The sequence below is a fragment of the Gallus gallus genome, chromosome 1, assembly GCF_016699485.2.
Source record: "Gallus gallus isolate bGalGal1 chromosome 1, bGalGal1.mat.broiler.GRCg7b, whole genome shotgun sequence".
In the NCBI taxonomy this organism is placed as follows: Eukaryota; Metazoa; Chordata; class Aves; order Galliformes; family Phasianidae; genus Gallus; species Gallus gallus.
The window spans coordinates 64,831,743-64,849,962 of record NC_052532.1 but is presented as its reverse complement, the minus strand read 5'-3'; the positions used below and the strand labels follow the sequence as shown (position 1 = coordinate 64,849,962).

At 37.6% G+C, this 18,220-nt stretch overlaps 1 long non-coding RNA gene across 6 annotated transcripts in view; it reads right to left on the bottom strand.

Annotated features, from left to right (window-relative positions):
* The window catches only part of LOC101747754, a 106,130-nt gene extending 88,617 nt beyond the window's left edge, over positions 1-17,513 (bottom strand). Inside the window, exons 1-2 of one of the 6 annotated variants that reach the window (XR_006932308.1) lie at positions 17,323-17,513; positions 16,259-16,310 (exon numbers count right to left, since the gene is read on the bottom strand). This is a non-coding gene — a long non-coding RNA (uncharacterized LOC101747754). Of the gene's footprint in view, positions 1-8,217; positions 8,542-16,258; positions 16,311-17,322 lie in introns of those variants that run through there. The other 5 variants (XR_005842801.1, XR_005842792.1, XR_005842785.1 and 2 more) reach the window with 5 other exon arrangements.
* Between the last annotated feature and the right edge of the window lie 707 nt (positions 17,514-18,220).

Here is an 18,220-nt window from a genome sequence, read left to right as displayed (position 1 = left end):
AGGCACAGAGGAATTTACACAGAGAAATATGAAAGGTCCAATTAGTTCCAGTTCCTAACTGAGAAGAGATGAGATTTGGTACCCTGGTATCATAAGAAAATCTTAGAAGATGATAAAAACCAACAAATCCACCAATGTATGTTGCATACCCTGGGAGCATGAATTATTAGCTTCTGCTGGAGACTGTAGGAACATGTTGTACACAGACTGCAGAAACTGTGGGCCAGGTAACTCCATGACAACTCCTCTATTACATTAAGTGACTGTGGTTGCAGGCACAACTTCAATGCAGTGAAAGCAGAGGCTCCTAGTCACTTAAGTAAGTAGCTAAAGCATAACAAACACCAGGCTATGATAGCAGACCCCTAAATGGTAACAGCTCATAGAGATATGGGTGCTGACAGGCAAAGTCAGAATGATTTCCCAAAGTTTAAACAATTTTGAAGCTACTAGAGAAGCAAAAAATTGCAGCTCTGTGGTTTATGATACAAAACCCATACAAGTATTTGCTCACAGACATTGATTAATGTCCTCACAGAAATTCAGATTAATTTCTGATATGTGATAAAACCTTAGAAAAAGTCTACCTTTAGACAGCTCCCAGCACCTCCCAGCAGTTCAGCATCCACGTCTCTCCCATTTCCATGGCACACAGGCTATTGCTATTTTTGAGGTGTTAACAGCAGGCCTCTACTGATGGTACTTAGGTCTAACGCAGAAGCTAATCTTAAGCTTTGTACTAGTTAATGTCAATTTATTTAGCACGTCTATGTTGCGTATATCTCTATATTATCTGTGGATAACAACTTTTAGCAGTCCAACAAAATAAAACCTAAGTAAAAGCAATCTAATTTTTGACTCTTTAATATATATACATATATTTAACCTGCATAATCACAATCAAATTATGCCCATCTAAAGGCCTTAAAGAAGTACTGGTTTCACCAAAAGCAAATATATGAGCAAGAGTGAGGTACCATAACCCATAAACACATGGCAGATCATCTTCTGAATGGAAATCTGACAGGTTTCAGGCAAAAAAGGAAGATGCATACTGGAGATGGATAGTACTACGACACACTGAAATCTAACAAGTTCTCTTACTATAACGTATTACTATATATATATATATATATATATATATATATAAACATTTTTTGTTATCTTTAACTCCTGCCCAGCTGTATTAAAAAAGAAATGTTTTTTTTTTTTTTTTATCTTCTCAAATAATAGGGTAGAAAAGAGCTTAAATAACCTAAAGAGAAACTCCAAGCGAACTGGCACCCAGAAGCTGCTGAGTGCCAATGCTGACAGGGAGCAGTAGGGTACATAAGATTTTTTTATTCCTATCAAAACTATTGCACAGATCTTGAATAAATACTGAGCAACAACTCACAGCATGAGATAGAGCGGAGAGTTAGATGTGCATGTGTGATCATGACACTTCCTTGCAAGCGTAACTCTGCCACTTGTTCAATTTTGCTGCCTTTAGTGCCTCCATTAAATTGCAAAGTGTATGAATTGCATCCATAGTGATAACTGGGGCACTGAGGAATATTGGCATGATGCTTTGGACAAGAATTCATCAACTAGCATATGTCTAATGTGATCACTGTCTGGTCTGAAATCTTTTTGTACGCCATGTAACCTGTTGCTGAGATGGTGAAAATACCAGTGGCAATCAGGACCATTGGTCACTTCAATACTGCAAAACCACAGAACTCCTCAGAAACCAGATAACTGCTAATTGAAGACAGAAAGAGATTTATCTAAAACATACTACAGGAATGCGTCAAACTTAGAGAATTCCCTTATGAGGAAAGGCTGAGTAACCTGCATCTGTTCAGCCTGGGGAAAAAAAGGCTGAGGGGAGTTCTGATAAATGTTTATAAATATCTAATGAAAGGTCAGAGGCAAATGGATGTGGCCAGGCTCTTCTCAGTGGTGTGTAGTGATAGGACAAGGAGCAATGGCCTAGAACTTGAACATAGGAAGTGCCAGACAAACATGCAGAAGAACTTATTTATGGTAAGGGTGACAGAGCACTGGAGCAGGCTGTCTAGAAAATCTCCTTCTCTGGAGATATTCAAGACCCCTCCAGATGCCTTCATGTACAACCTATTGTAGGGAACTCGATGATCTCTTGAGGTACCTTGACCCCCCTGAAATGTTGTGATTCCATGATTTACTTTTAAATACACATTTTCTTTACAGTACCTTAATAAGTTTTTTTTATTTTAACTTAATGAGTTAATTCTGCGTTGATGGTTGAATAAGCAACTACTACTTGCCAAAACACCCTTGTAAAAGCAGCTGTTGAAATCAAGTGGCTCTTTCCTGCCTATTTTTAAGATTTAAATAAACAATGTTTTTATCAACAAAGCAGCCTCATTTGTGAATTCTAGACTGAGCAGCCACAGACTGAAGACAAAAAAGATGAGTTTCAGTGCAAAGAGTAACACACAGTGAAGCAGAGAATGTGGTTCTCCACTCTATATTAACTCTAAGTTAAACACTATTTACACAGGCAGAATAGGCTAATCATAAAACCTTGTTAAACATTGGCTAATAATTATACCTTGTACTTATTAAGTGCTTCTCTCTTGATCATCTCAGAGCCTTCTGCAAACACAAATTCATTTTTACAACATTGTAGGAGTAGCTAAACAATAGTTGAAGATACCACATCCCTGCAGTGGAAATGGACCCTCCATTCTATAGAACAGGAAGATATTCAACATCTTTCAGAGGTAAGGGAGGACTCAATATTCAGTGTGGCTGAGAACTGTGTGAATCTAATGTTCTCAGCTCCCATGGAGTTTTGTGTTAAAGGTAGCATGAAAATGAAGCTATATTTTCTTTGTGCTCTGTTCATAAAAAAATAAATAATAATTAAAAAGCCCTAAACCACATTTCTCATAATTACAGGTCCAGTTCTTCAGCCAGTGACACAAAAGCATCCCACTAAACAAACCACAGACCAGAAAAAGTTTGAAGCATAAACATTAGGGAGGCCAGTCAGCTGTCTTAATCTGATAAACCACTTTTGGAAACAAAACAGTTGTTACTTGTTTGTATGCAGTTTTTAATGGCTTTTTGTTGCATTTTAAGGTGCTGACTTTCAGTTTTATGGCAGGAAATGAACTGAATTATTTTTCATCTTTGTTGTTGTTGTTGTTTAATAGCAATGATGCCGTGACTACAGAAAAACAACAAAACTCTTGTCTTCGTTGGAACCAGTGAAGAAACACAATACATAAATTACACATCAGCTATTACATGAATAGCAACATGAAAGTTCTCCAAGCAATTTGTATGGCTAGCAGATGGTACAGGCTCAGCTTCATTAAAAAGCAGCAATGTGGGAGACCAGACTCTAGGTTAAGATTTCCACTTGACAATCTCTCTAAAAGCAGTATATGGAAACAATCATCTCCAAATATTCATGTGTGTAGTAATATAGGCACTAACTCTGACTAACCAAAATATTATCCATATTAAAAGATGCATCTAATTTTAATGTTGCTATGGTCAGAATTTTAATAAGAAAAAAAAAAAAAAGAATAAAAGAGAGGCATGGGAACCAAGTATCAAACACTATGGAAAACACCTATTCTTGAGCAATCAGATGTGCAGTTTCCAGGGCTTTCCTTTTCCAAACTACTTTCCTTTAGCAACATACATGTACTATTCCTATAATTCTCTTTCTCTTCTTCCCTGCAGGGCTCACTTCAATGCTTCTCGAGTCTTCTCTTTTCATTGTTTTCCTAATCAAATAATCTCCTTCTACTTTTATTGACCAACATCTACTTTAAATTTAATCAAATTAAATAAACCAAACAAAAACCTGCCGTGTCTATGCAATACTTATTTTGTTTGTTTGTTATAATCCATTGCTCATGGCACACTTGAAACTGAAATCTTCAGCCACTGAATATCTTATTATGTTTATACAGAGCCTCTTTGAAAAAGATCATACACTTAAATGGCACGAGGGTCTTATCAAAATAAGGATAAGCAACAGGATTAATTAACTGTACCAATGGTTCATCCATGAGAGAAGGTCTAGAGAGACAGATGGAAACAAAACCAAGACAAAGAACCACAATCACTCACAACAATTAATATAAAGTATATTTTAAAAGCCATAAACCCTTAAATAATCATTTTAAGCTAACAATGAACTAAAACGTAGTTATTAAAGTAAGTTCCTTTCTCAGAAACTTCTAATCTAAACCATTATAAATTATTCCTATTTTGGGCTGAAGTTCCAAGAAGTTTGAATCAGTTTTACATCTTCCAGCAGCTAATGAAGACTGGATATGCGTAGACAAAACATTCTGCTGTTATCTCAGTAGACAGAAAAAACAAACAGAATATTTTATAGCCTAAAATAATTTCTCCACAGAACATTTTTGGTACCACGTGACTGTGCTAGGAAAATATATCAAGTTATTTTGTCGTTTTGGTTTGAAATATACAGATGGCTCTTCTGCCATTTCTCAAAATACTGAAGTCATTTTTCATTGGCCATACAAGAAGCTGGGTGCACATACAGGTAAACACTGCTGAACACAGTGTTTTAGAAAAGGCAGTTCAATGGATAAGAACATATGCCCTTTGAGTGCCATCATTTACTTAACCAAAAGTGAGCAGTGGGTACAAAGAACAGGTCTGACCATAAAGTTGGAGATGAGGGCTTTCTACTTCAGTTGTGGATTCTGGTCAGATAGAATAATAACTTTGTACTGTGGGAGAAATGCCTGCTACATCTCCCCAGGCAAGGCAGGGCTCTGGGTAATGCAGCACCAATGGCAGTGTGCAGGATCCTATCCCACAGCACACATTGCCGCAGGGGCCCTCTACCTCTGCACCCTCTACTTCCTGGTCTGCTGCAAGCCCGATTCCAGTATTAATCTTCCTTTATGATGTTTCCTTGTGTGCATGTATTTATTCCTGCAGAAAGTCACACACACACATACAAACCAGATCAAACCTGCAGGCATGCTGTTGCTTGTAAGGCAGAACTTGCTAGTGCAGACATCCACTGCAATACTGTGGCCACACTTGCAGGACAACAGTCAGGTTTCCCATGTGATACAGAAAAAGCCTCGTAGAAAGGCAGAAAAAGCACTAGTCCTGGAATCTCCTCACTGAACTTCATTGTAGAGTGTGCATTGATATTTGAGTTTACTGAGCCCATTATTAAGGTGTTAAACATTCTAATTATTCAAATAAGGATGCAGGTGCTGCAGTTCATTCTGCAAGTTACAGAATACAGCTGTCCAAAATTTCTTTTCCAAAGTCAAATTAATTCAAGATGTCATGTTATAATTTAGAGTCATAACAAAACAAATAAATATAATGGCTGCTAAGCCTGCAGTAAGTAATTAAAATTAAGTAAATTACTTAGTTATTTACTTAATTTTAATAAATTAATAAATTTTAAGTTAAATAATTAATTTAATAAATTACTTAATTAAAATAAGTAATTAAAAAGCCAGTAAAAAAAACAATATTTCACTTGGATTTCAAAAAAAAAAAAAATCTGTTGTCTTTAAAAATCAGATTATTTCCTTTGCAGACTTTCCTAATTCCATTTACATTTTAAAAGATATTTCTTCTCCATCTACAACAGTATCTATTCTCCACCATGAAAAACATATTCTCTTCCAAGTTTACACATACCTCGCTACTGATGGAAGAGAACCTCACCCTCTTTAACATAAGTCTTTGCTGAAATAATGAAGAGCCTTTAATGTTTGATAATGAAGTTAGGAACAAGGAAGCTGTTTTCCTTGTTTTCACAGGAAGTTTACATAAAACAGGGAAATTAACACAAATTTACAAGTCTTAATGTCAGCTGTCAGACAGCCCCTCCCCTTAGTTGCTGACCACAGGACACCCACCCTTGGCTTTTCCCATCTAAGTAAAGAACAGGCAGGTAAGTCCTGCTGAAAGGTCTCCAAATGGGGAGATCATTCAAAAAAAAAGTGTCTGTGCTAGCTGCAGGAGCCAGCTCCTATTCCACTTCCTCCTCGGGGCTTCATGGCAGCATCTTCCTTCCTGAAGTTCAAGATCTCACTCACTCACTGCTTTTCCCATGAGACCCATACTATGCGCCTCTCACTTTGTTTCTGCAACCTCTGTTCCTTCCTCTGTAGCTCCAATTCTGCTCTACCTTGTCTTTGCTTTTCTTGAGGTGTAAAAGAGGACTTATGTAGTCACTCTGCTCAGATATCTAGAAAACTTAACTATTAGACCAACAGTGGCTATAGTACAAATATCAGAGCTACTATTCTAAATAAATATAGGGATGTCATTCAGAACCTTTCCACCAAGTACTTTGAATCAGCACCTACAGAACAAGGTCTGCAGATACTCTGTGTCTCACCTTTGGTTCATGCCAAAGTCTTTATAATATTTACATCTACAGAAGACTTGATAGCTTTAGACAACATTTTAAGCTACAGAGGCTTCCAGAATTGTTGACCTCAGTATTTTAAAGTGTAGGACACAAACAAGAGAATCAAAACAGCCTGTGAATTTAATCGTTTCATAATGTTTATCTTCTGCTGCAAATACAATTAAATTGTCTTGGTGATTTCATCTATCTTTTGATGCCACAAATGCTTTAAGATTCTTTAATTTAGTCAGCTCTGCTGGCTAGCTAATAGGGTGATTCTCACTGCAAATCAAAGGTTTCTGGTAAATTTCTGCAAGGCAAAACCATGAGGTTTGGGATATGGGTGCACTACTCAAGTTCAGCCATAGTTTATCAGGGAACAGGAGGCATTTCACAAACTGCCTACAGCTGGCTTTGTAGTTTTACAATAGACAAAGTAGTCTACGGCTGTGTGCTAAATGAGAAGTGCAACATAAAATTTCCTGAGGAGGGTTACAATACCTCGTTAGAGAACAGAACTATCATTTTTCCATCTCCAGTGGCTGATGACTGAGTAACACTCCTTCATGTCACTCAGCACACATGCAGCAGTGGCAGTGTAAAGTGCATTGAACAATGGGGAGAAGCATATCCAGTAATAACATCCATTATTGCTTTTGTACGTAAGAAACATCAGCTTTCCTCAGCACCATCTGCTGGACATCAGCAGCTGCTGGAGGCCATCAGTGAAAAGATCCACTTTGCTGTAAGTTTTTTAATCATCCTCTAAAATGAAAGGGGTTATTTTCCCCCAGCAAAATCTCTATAGAAAGATAAAGTCGTTATTTAATATCAGTCTGAGGGGTTTGTTGTTGGAAGTTTTTGTTTGTTCAAATCCATAGCACTTCAGCAATATCTAACCAACATCTTTTCAATTCCCAACACTTCTATACATCTTTTTCTCAGAGGAGTTAAACACACTGGATTTATTCCTCTTGTAGATGATCATACTCTCCTAGCATAGCAGATCTTTGCTACACAAGTTCTTATCCCAGATGGTTTCTAGGAAGGGTTAGCTGAAAATATACACAAAAAAAGGGAGAAGACAAGGAGGTGCTCCCAACAGAGTTCTTACACAGTGTGTAGCCCAGGTTCCACATTTTGAAAGGAGTCAAGGAAACTATTAAATAGAGCCTACAACCAGAAAGCAGCAACGTGTTCATCTAATCTGACTTGTGTTGAATAACACAGACTGGTAATCCAGACATTTCAGAACTGACAGCATTCAAGAAATGTTTGCATCAAGGATTTTATTCCCAAAACTATCTGGAGACAAAAGAGCAAACATTAAAGAAATTTTTATACTAACAATTACTATGTGGTACCTGGAGCTGCTGGAGTACTGCACAGCAGTATGCGTTCTCTTTTTGTACAGAAGCGCTCTGAGATGCAGTATGCCAAAAGCAGTTTGATTGAGGGTTTGCTAATATTGGGTTTACTTTTGTCAGAAACTGCTGACTCACAAAAGAGCAAAACTTTTCATGGAACAGTACCAGGCATAAAGCAAGTTTCATTAGGAAAAGTGTAATTTCCAGTTAAAACCATAGAGACAGAATAACAGACATGGAGAAGCAGAGTAACAGCAGAAAAATCCAGTACTTAGGGCACTTAGAATCATAGAATCACAGAGGTTGGAAAAGACCTCCAAGGTCATCCAGTTCAGCCATTCGCCTACCATCAATATTTCCCCACTAAACCATGTCCCTTCCTACTGCTTCCATGACAAAGGGGAGTTTCAGGTTTTCCTTTCCTTGTCCCCTGCCAGAACTTACAGAAATCACCTTAATGACAGTGTATCAGTCGCTTGGTCTTATTGCTGGGTACTTTTGGGCTGTTCTCTTTTCCTCCTTCTGCAGCACTTCTGCCCTTGGAAGCGGCTAAAACTCGCTGAGCCTTGATGTGAAATGGTCCCACAGTCCTGTTGTCACAGAATGTCCATTTACTATGGACACTGGATTCAATGGCGTATAAACCACCTTCTCCAGTAAGCATTTCTTTAAAGAAAATGAAACTGCTTCAAAAGGTTTATAGAAAAAGATATGCCAGAAAAGCCAATAATACAGTGGACCTTGGCACTCATCCTGAACAAGGAAGATTCGGGTTCAAGTCTTTATTCTTGATACCTTGATCTTCCTCCTCCCTCCTTTCTCTCTATGGCAACTTTTTAAAAAACATAAAATAAAGGTAACGGGCTTGGTTTTATCCCAGTATGGAACTGGATTCTCCCCTCTTCCCCTTCAATAAAGAAGCATATTGTTTTTGTGCCAAGTCTTACTTTCAGTAGTTTTGTTTGGATAGAGCAGTACTGCACTTGCTCCACTTGCTCCAAGTCCCTGAGGTAAAAGGCACAGGAAAATCTCTTAACCAATATTTTAAAATTGGAGTCAAATATCTGAGTGCAGGAAATTTTACACTTAGAATTTCAGTTGCAAAATGAAGGCTCGGGCTTGTGTCTTGCACATTCCCTCTGAGTCCAGGCCTGTGCTGGTTTCCATAAGGACATTCATTCTCATAGATTTTTACAAGTCTGAAAAACAATATCTTCAAACCATTTCTGCTGGGTTGAGCAGGGCAGGCAACACTACAAGTATTATTTCAACAGCAAATAAACAAATAAAGAATCAATCCCTCACCTATCCTCATCTCTAATTTATGCTTTGAATAAAGGAAATTTAATTATTTAGAGCTGGGATTTCAAGGTAACCACCTCTATCTTGGAGAACTTGTGCATTTAAGCAAAAGGCATTTGTTTTTCCCTGGATGCTTATCTTGTTCCAAATGATGGATTTGCAAAAAAGGGCAGCTGCAATGCCTGCTAGAAAGGTTTTGTGCCTTTAACTGATTCTTAGCTTCCGCAGGTTTAATTATGATTAACAATGTGATTTATGCCTTCTTGAAGTGCATAACTCTCTCCTGACAGTTTCACGATCAGCTGCGGGGTCAAGGAGGAACCTCATCTGTTGGCTTATTGCAAGTAAGATAAGCTATGAATGGTCTAAAGTTCTCCTTTTACATAGTGGGAGCCAACTTCTGGTAGGCAGTAATAAAGGGGAGGAAAGGGTCACATGGCTTCCTAAGGTTGTTGAGTATTTCAGAATGAGTATTTATGAGAAAAGGAATTGATAAGAAGAACTATACAGCAGCAGAAAAAAAAAAAGATTTTATTTTGTTATCAGTGCAAATAGAAACCAATTATTGAAACATAATAATTTGGAAAGCAAGGATGAAAAGTCCTTCGTACACTGTTGTATAGCACACTGTTAGATGGAGCAGGTTAACATTAACTGACCAGGTGAGGCACAAACAATATTTCCTCTTCTCAAAATATTATAAAATATTTTCTAAAATAAGTTGGATTTTAACATCAGTAATTATTTTTAATGTTTCATATAAACTCTGGATACTCAGTCTGTGGTAATTCTGGCCCATATTTCTTGCTGCAGAAGTATTCATAAGTGAAGTGGTTAGAACTGTATTCAGATACATTGAAATACCCTTAATTGTGAGAATTATTTTGGCTAAATTGATTAAATAATTTGTAAATTCAAGTTTCTTGATATATTTAATCATTAGAAGTTGTAATTAGTGATAATACAGTGTGACTAACCAAACATTTTTTCATTTGGTTATTTCTTTTGAAAACCCTGCTTATTGACATAGAAATTGTTTGTGACAATTTGCTTCCAGATTGTGGAAGAACTGAAGAGAGCCACATAAGCTCACACCACATTAATGCTAAGAAAAGGTACCACTTACCCTTCTAGAGAGTGCAACCATTTGTGTGTAAACTTCATCATAAAATTCAAAATGTGCTTGGGTAAAAGAAGAGATTTTTGAATTATTCTTCCCTCCTAGTCTGAATCACTATAATATTTCAAAAGGAGCATGTTATAGTGTATCATTATAATCACTGATAATATAATAATTCGAATTCCTATAACACTTTGCTTGCTGAGGCATCCATAAGTGCTTCTAAATGACATGTAGACAGCAGATTTGTCTTCTTCACTTCCATATATGACAGAAAGGAGAAAGAACAATACTAAAAGAGCATAACCACATAGAAAGTGAATGCCAGCTCAGGACTATAGTCTGGCGCTGGATACTATAGGTGGTAGCAGTGTATTCCTATGTTGTGTAAGTACTGACCCACATTTTAAACCTAGGTCTGTTACTTTGAGTGAGTGATGTCCAAAAATCAAAGTTAGAGAGTATTTGGATTTCTTAGGGGCAAAGAGTCCTGAAATGAGTGGTACAGTAAAATGGTAACCTTGTTCGCTTTCATTGCTGCATTAGAAATGGACAAAAATCTTATTTCTGCTGCCCTAGAACTGAGTATGATGAGTGAAGTCTGGAAATTAGGCTGTATCTTTCATTAGGAGTATTTTAAATAAAAGCAACCAGTACAGAAAATAAATGGTTTATCAACATTCACCAATGTAATTAAGATTATATGAATGTAACTGCTAATTGCACATTGCTTTGAGGATTTTTCTATGTGAATTCTTCTATGTGGATTCAACAGGTTAGAGTTGTTTTTTTTGTTTGTTTTTTTTTTTTTCTTCTAAGATTATATCATCTTAAAAGAATATCACTTCTGGAAGGAATAAGATAAAGAACAAGCAGCTCTTCAGTTTGGTCACAAACATAGTGCCTTGAACAAGAGTTTGAATAGGGAATTAAAGGAAGGATGAAATAAACAAAACCAACAACACTCAATACCAAAAAAACACTATGGAGTATTTCACCTGAAGGTTATCCATGGAATGAAAGAGTACATCTGCTACTCCATATTAAAAGAAGAGCATATTCAAAACACGTTCAATAAACTAGTATTAGCCGAAGAGCCTTATGAGGCATCTGAAGACAAAACAAAATCTATTGAAGTGATTATAGAAGTCTCGGTGGTAAAGACACTTATTTATATGAGGTTCAGATATTTCACTGTGTATAAATTAGCAGATGAAAAAAAATGTGTTTCAGCACCATAAGATGAACTATTGAAGTAGATGCGAATCATAACATGAATACAGGTAAAGCAAAGAGAGTAAAAGCAAAAATTGAATATCCATAAGAAATACTATAGTTCTTTGGTTCATTTCAACTGAGTAATTGGATGCCATAATCACACAGAATCACAAGAGTTAGAAGGGACCTCTAGAGATCATTGAGTCCAACTCCCCCACTAAAGAGGGTTCCCTACAATAGGTTGCACATGTAGGTGTTCAGATGGGTCTTGAATATCTCCACAGAAGGAGACTCCACAACCTACCTCTCTGAGCAACCTGTTCCAGAGCTCCATCATCCTTACTGTAAAGAAGTTTTTCTGCATGTTAGTAGAACATCTCCACCTACAAGTTTTAGGCATATGTTCAGGAAGAGACCATTGAACTAGTGGAAATATTAATCCAGGATCACAAGATGAAATACGTTTCCCATAAAACAAAGTAATAATAATTAAAAAAAAAAAAAAAGAAAAGACCAGAAAACAGTCCACAATCCACAGCAGTTTTAAGGAGGGGGTGAGGAAGGAAAGCCTATACAGTACTACTACTAAGTATCCTCCCATCTGACAGTTTCAGCTCAACTTATTTCCTGAACCTGATGTGATTTAAAAGGTCTGAATACACATGCAAGCTTCCCTTGGCACACAGATTTCCCAGAGCCACATCCTTTCTGAAGAAATTCCACAAGTCTGCTCTCAATTTCCTGAAAAAAAATCATCCCATATTCTTCTGAGCTTTTCCCTAGTTAGGTCCACTCAATTGAAAGAGATGGTAAACTACTCAAGACCTCATTTGATGCCATCACTGACCTCTAGGCTATCCCCTCCAAAACATTTTCAAGATGGAGAAGTCTAAATTACTCAGGCATTCTCACACAGATGCTATGCAATTATCATCCCTACTGCCTTTTTTTTTTTTTTAAACCCACTCTAGTTCTATGATGCCCTTTTTGATATTAAGGGAAAATAAACATACACTTTACTCAGAAGGATGGGCAAACCATGGATTTCCGTGCTGGCACAACGATGCCTCCTATTTTAATCTCTCTTGCTTTCCTAATAATTTCTAACATTACCTTTCAGGGGTTAAACAGAGATTTTAATGAAATTATCTGCTACAGTGACAAGACCAAACAAAGGTCAAATCAAATTCCTTACTGAAACACCTGTTCTACAATATACATTCTTAGCTTCTTCCATCTTGCTTTCTAGAGGAATCAAAATTAAAATAAATTTTCCTTACAAATCTACATATTGGTCTAAATAATAATACCAAGTTGAACCAAAGATCATACAAATATGCTAATGAGCCTTTTTCTGCATCAAGGAATTTGAAAGAACGTGTGTATCAGATTGGTTGTAGATAGTCACTATTAGCTTCTGATGATTACAGCAGGCGCTTTGACATTCCACTATATAACACCAACAAGAAGAGAGTGGAAGAGCTTGAAGAATTAAAGAAGCACATGAAACAAGATAGAAAGGGAGCAACAGATCCTGGCTTCCAGACCAGTTCTCTAAGCACTACAGTAAACCAAGAAAGGCCCCCTTGATTTCTAGTGTTTTCACAGTTCTTGAAAACACACATGCAATAGTTCCTGAGTTTTTCTTGAAAAGAGAATGAAAGAGCTTTCCTCCTCCTCAAGAGGAGCTTACATGCTTCAACTGCTGCTGATGAAGCATTTAGATAAACATGATACATTTTTTGTTATTGAGGGGCACTCGTGCTTTTGAAGCAAGGTGTTTTCATTAAACAGGACTTTAAACCCCATGTTAACTCACCTGTCAATTGAGAATCAAAGTGTGTTGTGGCGGCTCAGTCAACGTAGCTCTGTTTCAACAAACCACAGATTTTGTATCCCTAATATGTCATTTCTGCCCAAAGGAAGCTTCGTTGATAAAGGAAGCACTCACATAGATTAGAAGATGTTCAAGGGGACTTAACAAGCAAAAATGAAAAAAACAAAAATTGTCATCCAGCATCCTCCCTCTTACTTCTGCTTTATAAATTTACTGCAGATCTCTGGAAATACTTTTCTACAGATTACTTCAAAGGAACTGTTTAATCAAAGACACTTCATTATTCTTCATATTGAACAACTCTTATTTTAAAGACTTATGAAATAGCGGAACAAAGCCTTCTCATTACTTCCTGGCACACACTAAATGGAAATGCACACCTCACAATGAGTAACACACATGTATTTATGGGAACAGCAATACAGAGTATTCCAGGAACGTATGCCACAGAGTCATATTAATAAACACTATTATGTCAGCTCAGCTTGAAGTTTCACAGAAGCTGTAGAGAACTACCAAAATACCTGCCTATTGCCTGGAAGCAAAGAACAAACTAATACCAGTCACTGTCACTCTGCAAGCACAAACCATTCTCTACCACAGTTCGGCCAGAGAAGGAGTTCAGGATCAGTATGGTATCACCCCTGTGGTTTCCCAAGAATAATTTCAGTTTTTCTGTTTATATACAACAAACAACAAAAAACAGATTAAACCAAGACAAATTGAAGCCAAGCACTTTCATACAGAACTGAAAGAAACATAGAAAAAACTGTCTATAGTATAAAAAATTCTGCCAAGACTCAAGAAAAAAACAGTAGGACAAGTAAGCATACAAGTTATTATAGCCCCATACAATCTAGCCTATAGGGCAGGAGGTGGGGAGAAAGGATTACACACAGAAAAATGTTTAAATATAAAGACAGTGAAAACAGAAGGCTAAATTACTCTCCTTATTTAGAGGAAATCTATGATAGATCTAAGAATGAAAGCTAACACTCTTCTTTTTCATCTATACTTTTGTTTCAATGTGATTCTTTCCTCCTGCTCTATTATACTTTAACAATTGCATCAGAATCTGCTATCTGATAGGACCTATAGAAATACTTTTTATAAAGACATTTTGAAATCTAGCGTATTTTCATAGCTTCCAACAAGTTTCAGTGTATTTCTTTACCATATAAATATCTGAAAATTACGTATTAAAACTACAAGGAATTCCTCTTATCATATTTAATAAGATAAACAACCACACTCTACACCAAAACTCTTATTATAAATGAGATAGGTAATAGTCGCATTGCTAAAGTTTACTGAAAAATATTTACCATTACATACAACATTACTAAACTGGTTTGGCTGAAAGCTTTTTCTTTTTTTATTTTTAATTTTGTTTTGTTTGTGTGCATGTGTTATCTCAGATTGATTTTTGTTGTTGCTATAGCTAAATCGAAAAGAAGATGTAAGATTTCATCCAATACACTTTGATTAAAATATGTATATAAAACAGAAGAAAATGAGATTTACTACCCTTTTTAGAAACAGCTTACCTTTTTCCAAAAAAGAAAGAATATTCCTATGCTTGGAGACAATAGCTCTTTACATAGCTCTATTATTCATGCACTGAAAACTCCCAATTCACATGAGCCTTTAAGCTTTTTGCAAAGCAGCTTCCTAAGAACTCCACTAGATGCTTTCCATCTGGGGGCACACCAATGCAATGCTGTTGATAGACTAATCTTTATTCACCTCACCTGTGAGCTCTGGATTTTTTGCAACTGCTTTTTTGGTCCTCATTTTGTTGCTTGGTTTAAGAAGAGAGGAAAAAAAAATGAGGCAATAGGCCAAAGTCAAAAATTGAAACTGAAGAGAGGGGAAAAACAACAACAACAGCAACAAAAAAAGTAACAACTAATCAACCAACGCCCCCCCCCCCAAAAAAAACTCATCAGCTGGACATTCGGTTGTAAATTTGAAAGCTAATTGGATCAAGAATATGTCAGTAAAAGGGCTGCTTGACACATGTATGGCTGAGAACAATAGTGGGAGAAGACTGGATGAAGGAAAGTTGGAATTAAATAGATAAATTCCCAACTATGGTTATTCATTTTCAGTAAACATTAATTGAAACTGTAGCAAGTTCAGATCCATTCCTTCAGAAGGAGCAAGGAAATAGCCTATTTAAAATAGAAAATTCTGAATTGTTCAGGTTAGCAAAAATATTTTTAAGGGATACATTTGTAAATACTAAAAATACTAAATATTAAGGGCTACTTAAGCTGTGGGACAATTTGAAATGTGAGTATATACTAAATAAAAGTAAATGTAGGCTATAAATTATTCAGTATTAAATGTTGAAAAGAATTTGAAACAGCCTTTCAAAGTGGAATAGATAGGATAAAAAAAGTGAAATGTATTTAAAATGAAGCTTTGATAACTGGACATTGGTGTAGGTTACTCTGCAAAACACAACATTTTGTAGAAGAATAAAAGAGAGGATTCTGTGAATATGCAAGAATAAAACTGAAAGGGAGCAAAAGAGGGAAAATGTAGAGGTGGAGTTGTTATTGATTTCAACTAGCATGGCAGAGAGTCAGTTACGTGCTACAGACTCCTGTTTGAAAAAGTATATTTACTTTATGGAACCAGAGAATGACTATAGGAATCAGTGAAGAGCAAAGTAGAGGCTCATAGCCTCTGGAGAAAGGACTGTGGCAAGCAGAGGTCGAAGATCTTTTAAGGTGGTACTCTGACAAGTGAAAGTTTGGACTTCCATGACAGGCCATAGTGGCTGAACAGCTAGTGGTCCTCCAGAATTAAGGCATAAAGGTAAAGTAGGAGGAAAACTGAGATAATAGTTTCACATGATATACTGTAGCTTGCAAAATATTCAAAACTTTTCTGGGAGTTTTCGTAGGAAAAAAAAAAGCAAGAAAGTGAATACTAACTCAGATCCAGGGCAACTCAAATAAAGAGCAAAACAGCAACAGCGCTTGCTGAAGCAGACTCACCTGAACCTGACTGCCTCTCTTAAAATCCCAGCTGTAGCACTGAATTCAACTACTGTGAAAATAAAAACAAAGTGCTAAAGTTATTCATGAAAGTATAAACCTTCCAAATGCCTCAGAAGTCAAGCATTTCTTTGTCACTTTAGTTACAAATTCATTTTTTAATTGCCTGGTAAACAAACACAATTTTCTATAGAAGTTAGTAATTTATGTGGATGTTAAAATTCATTCATAATATATAGGTTAAATATAGGTTAAACATTCCAGGGCTTTCACAATATACCTCTAGACTTATTCCACTGCATGAGTGACTGTTAGCATGTATCTTTGTGCCATGTGTACATATATATTTGTTTTACAGCTAAGAACTGGGAATGGCTCCAATTTGAAACAAATGTTTGTTTTTGTTCCAGAACTATGATAGGAAATATCTTAAACTTAGCAGCTATTGATTTAGATAGCAGCTTTATCTGCTGAATAGATGAAGGAAACAGGAGTGGTTCCTAAGTGAGTAAATGTGAACCCTGTCCTGAAGTCCACTGTATTCTGAATATCCTTCCAGCTTTTCATTATCACAAAAAAATTAGAGCCCTCCTCTTATGGGGCCACCGGGCCCTCACAGGCGAGTGGCCAGGAGCAGAGGGGCTGCTGCCCTGGGCAGAGAGACCTGCTGCTGCTGCCTGCTCCATTTCCTTGTGGGGCTCCTTGTGTTCCCTCAGGATGTACACAGCAGGGGTGTGACTGGGATCCCCATGGAGGACAGCCTCTGGTGTGCTGGGCTGCTCCTCTCTGTTGGCACGTTCAGTGCTGCCATTGGGTCCAGGCACTGATGTAACGGTCCCCCGTGGGACCGTTGAGCACTGTAAGAGGGAGAGAGCCATTGTAATTCCCTGTCCCAGGGACAGACAGAAGAAACGTCCTGCTCCCTCAGCAGGAAGCCCTCCTGACTCCTCGCCTGTGCCTCCCAATGCCGCACACCCTCATAGGGTCAGACTGGCCCTGGCAGCTCCCCCATCCCAATGTTCACCCCATTGCCACCCTTGGGGACGTGTTCCCACCCAGCTTACCTGTGCTGCTGCACATGCACTCTATGGGGCCCCAGCTGCCTGAGCCAGGCAGGCCAGGGGATTACAGGCAATGACTGTAGGGGTGGGCACTGAGAGCAGCTGCCAGCAGTCCCCAAAACACAGCCCAACACACAAGCAAAATCCTCGCTCCACCTCCAAGCCTCACACACTCGCTCAGTGGGAATCCAGGCATGAGACTGACTGGGCCAGGCCCTGCCAGCACGCAAAGCTTGGTGGCATCACAGCCTGTTGCTCAGTTATGTCACTGAAATCCTTGTGCCCTCAGACCACTCTCTCAAGCAACACTGCATTCGTGTGTCTTCACCTGGGGAGCTGTACTTTGCATTCATGTGTCTGCACATGGGGCATTGCTCATTAGAGGAAAGGATAAGAGACCTGGGACTCTTCAGCATAGAGAAGACTGAGGGGGGATCTTATTAATGCTTATAAATACTGTGCTGCTTAAACAGGGCTCCCCAGACCTGCAGCAGGAGGCTGCCCACCATAGGCCCTTCCTCTGCCTCCACATGTCCTGATTAGGAAGCCATGTCCTAGAATGCTTCAAATGGTTCTCCTCTGTCTTTTTTTTTTTTTTTTTTTTTACTAAATAAATGCATGCTATCTGACTTCCACAGTCCTAAAAAGAGATAAGTAGCTTCTTGGGTATTTTCTCTGAAGCAATTTGCTTTGAGCCTTTCTCAGCACAGATTCTGGAACAAGTCATTTTTTCCTCCTTTGTTTAATTTCTTGGAAGCCTTTCTTAGGACAAATTTCTGTACCAACAATTGTTGTTCTTTTGGTAAAGGCAGAAAGTCTTGTAATGCAAATTAAAGTCTAAGCTACAGCACCTTAAATATTTTTAAAACATATTAGAAATTAAAAACAAATTGCCATATGC